Here is a 6,886-nt window from a genome sequence, read left to right on the forward strand (position 1 = left end):
GAAATGATTTTTAACCTTTGTGTTTGCCAGGCAGACGGGGCGAATTGAGGGCCTTTGGTGCTCGCTTTCAAAGCGGTTGCTACATATCAAAATTCTTGATTATTTTACCCCGTGGCTGGTGACATCTTGCTAACGACAAAGCTCAAGACACCTCATGTGTTTTCAGAGAATTAAAATGGTCACCGAACAACAGAGGCATCATGGATTTGAAAACCAGGGAATCGTTTTTGAAGCTAAAGTCTTTGGGAAAGAGACGCCTGGAAGAGATAAAGACTCACTGGTCACGGTGCCATGGCCTCTCTCCCCTTTGTGACAGGGCCGAGGTGTGGTCTTGGGTGTGCAATTAGGAGTGGAGTCACAGGCTGGACAATGGGCAGGGAGCCGGGTGGTGCTGGCCCTGATGGTGGCCGGAGACTGCACGTTCCCACACAACATGGCTAACAGTCCGTTCATAGGAACCTATTTTGTCATTCTTCCCCCTAAAGCATCGGTTCTCAACCTGTGGGTCTCGACCCCTTTTGGGGGTCGAATGACCCTTTCACAGGGGTCGCCTAAGACCATCGGAAAACACATATAGAATTACATACTGTTTTTGTGATGAATCACTATGCTTTAATTATGTTCAATTTGTCACCATGAAAATACATCCTGCATATCAGATATTTACATGACGATTCATAACAGTAGCAACATTACAGTGATGAAGTAGCAACGAAAATAATTTTATGGTTGGGGGTCACCACAACATGAGGAACTGTATTAAAGGGCCGTGGCGTTAGGAAGGTTGAGAACCACTGCCCTAGAGGATTTCACTGTCATAGACTTGGAGGTTTTAATTAAAATATGAGCAGCTTCAAGCCATCTACGTTTTTGTCCTATGAGTGGCATTCTCTTTCACTGTGGTTTCTCTTGCGTTTAAAGCTGGCTCTTAGGTCCAGCTGGCGTGGCTCAGTGGTGGAGCGTCGACCTAGGAACCAGGAGGTTATGGTTTGATTCCCGGTCAGGGCACAGGCCCGGGTTTCAGGCTCGATCCCCAGTGTGGGGTGTGCAGGAGGCAGCCGACCGATGATTCTCTCTCATCATTGATGTTTCTATCTCTCTCTCCTTCTCCCTGCCTCTCTGAAATCAATAAAAAAAATATATTTAAAAGAAATAAAATAAAACTGACTCTTAGGACTGACCAGCGCCCTTCTTTCGGGTGCCACCGGGCCCACTCCTTGAGGGAGGCTGGGACCATTTCTGGTGTCACACGCTGGCCGCAGTAATTCACGACAGATCTTCGCGAATCGATAAAAATATGGGAAATACATCATTTTTAAAGGAAAAAAAGAGAGAGAAACACACGAGACGTGCCCATTAAGGGCACAGCCACCCTACTACCTGCCTGTCTGCCTGGGCCTGCAATTAAGAACATTCTGATAATAAATCTCCTCGCAGCCCCTCGTAATGCTTTTAACTTTCCTGAAGGTTCAAATTGGTATCCCAAAAATGTGCCAGGTCTCTCACAAGGTATTTTATAGGCCCATAAATAAACACGGCAATTAATCTCCGCCGTATTTCTTTCGGGTTTGATGACAATTTATTATGGCGTTCACCCACTCGGTGCACGAAAACTCTAATGCACTTAAAATCGGATTTCAAACCAAACATTTTATGGGAAAATATAGTATTGATCATCCATTTAAAGGTAGCATGAAGATGATTCATAACCTGCTGTAAAAAAAGAGATCTCAGGAGGGTCTTACAGATGACGGGGGTGGTGAGATGGTCTATTCATAAAACCCGGGCCTCTTGTTTTCTTCATTTATCTTTGAGTTTTCCAGCACTGATGACTTTTGCATGTTGCTGCTTGAGAAGAAAAATACCCACCTCATGACATTTTTCAGAGCGACGGAGGCTTGCGGGACTGCACAGTATTTTGTCTCTTGCAATTCTGTCTGCCGGAAGACTTCCAGGGGCCATGGAGATGTTTCTGTTACTTTGGAGTCAAAACAATGGCCTGACCCGCGTCATGGTGATTTGCCTTTGACCTACGGTGGTGGTTTGAAGCCGTCGTGGGCCCCGGATGGCCTGCGGTCCTAGGGTACCGCAAATGCTTGAATGGCTTTTGTGCACACACAGTACCAGGTCCTGGGGGGCTCTCCGAGAATCTGAGGGTGTTGGCCTTTCTTGCCAAGCACCACACAGCCTGTGTGGGAAGAACAGCACGCACCATTCACGCAACAGACATGTATGGAGTGCCTTCTAAATGCTGGGCACAGGAGGTGAGGGTTCAGCCCTGAACCAGACAGGTGTCTGCCCTCATGCAGGCCCCATTCTAATGAGTTACCTGTTTTCACATCATCCTGGCCTGGCCTGAGGTTGAACACTTTTCATGTTACCCTTCCTTCCTTCCTTCCTTCCTTCCTTCCTTCCTTCCTTCCTTCCTTCCTCCCTTCTTTCCTTCCTGCCTTCCTGCCTTCCTGCCTTCCTGCCTTCCTGCCTTCCTGCCTTCCTGCCTTCCTTCCCTCCGTAAGCATTTATTGAGTGCTTATTATTAAAGAGCACCGAGTTAGGAACTGGGGATTTGATAGCCAGCAAGACAATTAAAATCCCTGCTCCCACGGCATTTACCGTGTAGCTGTAATATCTACCTGAAATTGGACAGCATTTGTTCTGTGTTATAGACGCTGGAGCCTAAGAGAGCGTACCTTGCCCGGTGTAATAGAACTAGCATTGAAATTCTGCGGTTTGATCTCAGGCTGCTGGCTTCAAAGTCCCAGAAAAGGCACATATTTCAGATGGAATGCTTGACTGCCAAGACGATGCCATTTTCAAGAAATAACCACCCCCCTGGAGGTGCGCTGATCCGGGCTGCTTTGTTCCTGTTCTAGCCTGTGGTTGGCTTCCCCTACCTTCTACCCCGACGCGATGTTGAGTATCTGCATAGAAACGGAGATGCTGGGGCAGCCAAACAGACATATTGTCTCTTTGACACGAACACCTTGGATGCTCAGCTGATGGTTTTCACATTTGCCTTCGACTGGTGGCCAGTGCCGCATATAATGTCTGCAGGTACTAGGAAAAACACGGCTCTTGGTTGATGGGGGAGAGGGAGGGAGCGTGGCGGGGGTGGAACTGTAGGGCATCAGGGCCTTGATTTCTCCAGACCTACCCACGCGACCTGCTCCCTGTGCATGTGACATGCTCACCACTTGCTCTCATCTGTCCTCCCTCTCTCTCTGGGAGTAAAATAGGGGAGGGTTGCTTACCCCCTTTTCACAGATGAGCAACGGAGGGTCAGAGGGATTAGGCCTCTGGTCCAGGCCGCATAGTCGATGGGCATTTGAGACAACCTGGGATAATAAATCTTATGGGAAAGAGATGCCTATAAGGCCCTCTCCTGAGTCTTTGAGGGCCATGGTCCTCTGATGGCTTTGGCACCTCCTGCGAGAAAGCACGGTCTGACCTTGAAGCTCCGGGCGGCGGTGGGAGGTGGGTAGCCAGACAGCTCTTCCCATCTCTGCGGAGGCGACCTTCGAGCTTTCCTTTTGGCTCTGCAACTGCCTCCCCGCACCCCCCCCCCCCAAGCCTTACAGCCACACGTGCCTCTCCCTGGCTGTTTCGGTTTGCTCCAACCACGCGCTCAGAAGACAAGGAGAGTCTGCAATGTTCACTCCCAGCGATCAGGCCGGCACGATGCTGAGAATGAGGCATTTAACCGACCGGGATCCATCCCCCGACATGACCTCGCTGTGGTCCTCCCGGCCTGCTTTCCTCCTCTGCCCCGAAGCGGGCGTCTTGCAGGGGCGGCGCCTCGGATGGCTCCGGGGACCGCGCCGCTCTGCGTCCGCGGAGATGGAGGCACCCGGCTCCGCGTGGATCTCGCGGCTGGAAGGAAACGCGCTGGACAGAGACAGCATGAAATACACGAGGGGGATTAGACTGTCAGGGCAGGACGGAGGGCATAAACCATTTCCTGTCACTCTCCAGCTCGGGGGCAGGGGCAGAGCAGAGGGGACGCCTGCAACTCCAATTATGAAATATAAATTCATGCACATACACGGGGGCCAGCCCGCGAGCAGATATTAACCGCTAACATTCCCCTTACGTGATAAACACCACGGGGACCTGGGAAAGAAGGGTGGGGATTAAGGCCATCTCTCTGCCTGGGGGCTGATTTATGACTCGAGATTAGGCAGTGAGTGAGGAAGGGAAAATGGGCATTTCGGGGTTTCTCTGCAAAAGTTACATGCATGGAACTGGCTGTACACGCTTGAAGCTGAAGACTAAGATGGCCAAGAGCTGCAGGGAGCGGAGCACCGCCTGGCTGGGAGGCTCTGGACAGAAGCCTCTGGAAGCCTCGGCTTCCGCATTTTCCAAGTGGAGAGCGGGAGGTTGATGGCTGACACAGGCACCAGAGCTCCCATCTCTGCGGGAGTCGGGTCACAGTTCCTTCTCCGGGGCTCTAAGCTCGTCTTCTGCCTGTGAGTGTGGACCCTGGGAGGTTCTTTCTAGCCTGGATGGTGCCTGGAAACCTGGGGAGCATCGTTAAGAAGCACACGCGTTCAGCCTCGCCCTCTGAGATGACGAGCCAGCCTGCGTGTGGCCTGGGTGTTTGTATTCATGCAAATCAGAAAGTGAAAGTAGGACATGCCCATGGTGAAAGGCCTCGCTACCTGTGAGGGGGGCGTCATTGATCGTGTAACGGACACCCACTCCCTGCTTCTTCCTGGTGAAGCATCCTGAGGTTGTCTCGGGTTCCACGCGGCCGTGGCCCCTGGCCCCTGGCTCCTGGCTCCTGGCTTTCTGGCGTCTTTGGCTGCAGGGCGAGAGGAGCCAGGTGAACCAACTTCAGCCACAAAGACTCAGAGGAAACCAGCAGGGAGGGTTCTGGGAAAGTGTTTGTTTTCGTGGTCAAAGAGGCCCTGGCTGGTTTGGCTTAGTGGATAGAGCGTCGGCCGGTAGACCGAAGGGTCCTGGGTTTGATTCTGGTCAAGGGCACATGCCTGGGTTACGGGCTCGATCCCCAGTGTGAGGTGTGCAGGAGGCAGCTGATCAATGATTCTCTCTCATCAATGTTTCTCTCCCTCTCACTCTCCCTTCCTCTCTCCTTGGCCGTGAACATGGGCATGATGACTGAAGCAGAAGCATCCATTTAGCCACTCATTCAGCAAATGGTTATTGAGCACGTGCTCTGTACGAGGTCAACTTGCAAAGCGCTGGGATGCCGCTGTGAGCAAAACACAGTCCCTGCCCTCACGGAGCTGGCCTCCTGGGGCAGAAGCCGGACAAGGCACACGGGCAAAATGCAGAGATGTGGGCCCAGGTCAACACTGTGGAGGGAAAAACAAAGCAGGGACAGGCTGACTGGAAAGACCATGGCACAAGAGGCAGCCTGTTGTCAGGGAGCCCGTAAACCACGGCTTCTGGACTTTTCGTTAAGTCAGACAGATAAACTGGTTTTGTTTCCGTCTCTGTTAATTGGGTTTCCTATTACTCACAGATGAGTACATGCCCGAGACAGTGTGGTGGGGGTGCAAAGAGACGAATAAGCCATCTGATTATTTCAGCCCCACTCTCCGGGACCAGGGGCTCCTGACACTGTCTTGGCTGCCTTCCAGAAATTTCCTATGTTAATACAAGCCATAAAAGTATAAGCTATATATACAAGCTCTCTCTCTTTGCACACACACACGCATGCACACATGCACACACACACATGCACACGTGCACACACAGACATGCAAACACGCACGCAATTAAGACAGTATAGCATGGTGGCTGGGAGTCTGAAGGGAGGCAGCCTGTATAGCATGGTAGATGGGTTACCTATATAGTGGCTCCACCACCCACTGGCCATGTTATCTTGAACAAGTGTCTCAGTCCCTGTGTTTCCATCGGTAAAATGGGGGTAATGAGCCTTCCAGGCAGGTCTCGTCTGATGTACATTAGAAAGCACACAGAACTGTCCCCGGTCCGCTGAAACCCTGCGCTAATGTTTGCTGGTTTATATACAATGAGTGTCGCTCTATTCGCTTCACAATGGACTTGTGCATCTTTCCGACATGCACATAGACACCCCTCCTTTCTGACGCCTGTGTAGTATTCCTCAGCATGGGGGTCATCGGTGTTTTTTTCTCTTGTTAATGTCCACGGGACATTTGGATGAGCCCTCTTGATAGAGGACTGTGCTCTAAGACAGCAGTCGCCAACCGGTGTCCCGCGGACCACTGGTGGCCCGTGAGGTCCGAAAGGTTGGCGGCCGCTGCTCTGAGAGGGGTGCCCACGCGGAAGCTGGCGAATGGCAAACAAAAGGATCTGCTGAGATTCCCCTTCTTGTCTTCTCTGTCAGACTTCCCTTCACCCACCTCCCGGCTCCCGCTCTCCCCCCACGCTGCACACCGCCCCCGTTCGTCACTGCAGGCCAGGCTCACCCACAGTGGAAGCACAATTCACTCCCACACGTAAGAACGGGGTCTCTGCAGACTTTCCTCCCAGGCGGCTGCATCTCTCATTTTGGAATGGACTGAACAATAAATAAATAAAATGGGCAGAAACCCAGAAGTCCTCTCTGTATAGAGCAGCGGTTCTCAACCTGTGGGTTGGCAACCTGTGGGTCGCGACCCCTTTGGGGGTTGAACGACCCTTTCACAGGGGTCGCCTAAGACCATCAGAAAACACATATATAATTACCTATTGTTTTTGTGATTAATCACTGTGCTTTCATTATGTTCAATTTGTAACAATGAAAATACATCCTGTGTATCAGATATTTACATGACGATTCATAACAGTAGCAACATTACAGTTATGAAGTAGCAACGAAAATAATTTTATGGTTGGATCACAACATGAGGAGCTGTATTTACAGGGCCAGAAGGTTGAGAACCACTGGTATAGAGGG

The sequence above is a fragment of the Myotis lucifugus genome, unplaced genomic scaffold (genome assembly GCF_000147115.1).
Source record: "Myotis lucifugus unplaced genomic scaffold, Myoluc2.0 scaffold_459, whole genome shotgun sequence".
NCBI classification, from domain to species: domain Eukaryota; kingdom Metazoa; phylum Chordata; class Mammalia; order Chiroptera; family Vespertilionidae; genus Myotis; species Myotis lucifugus.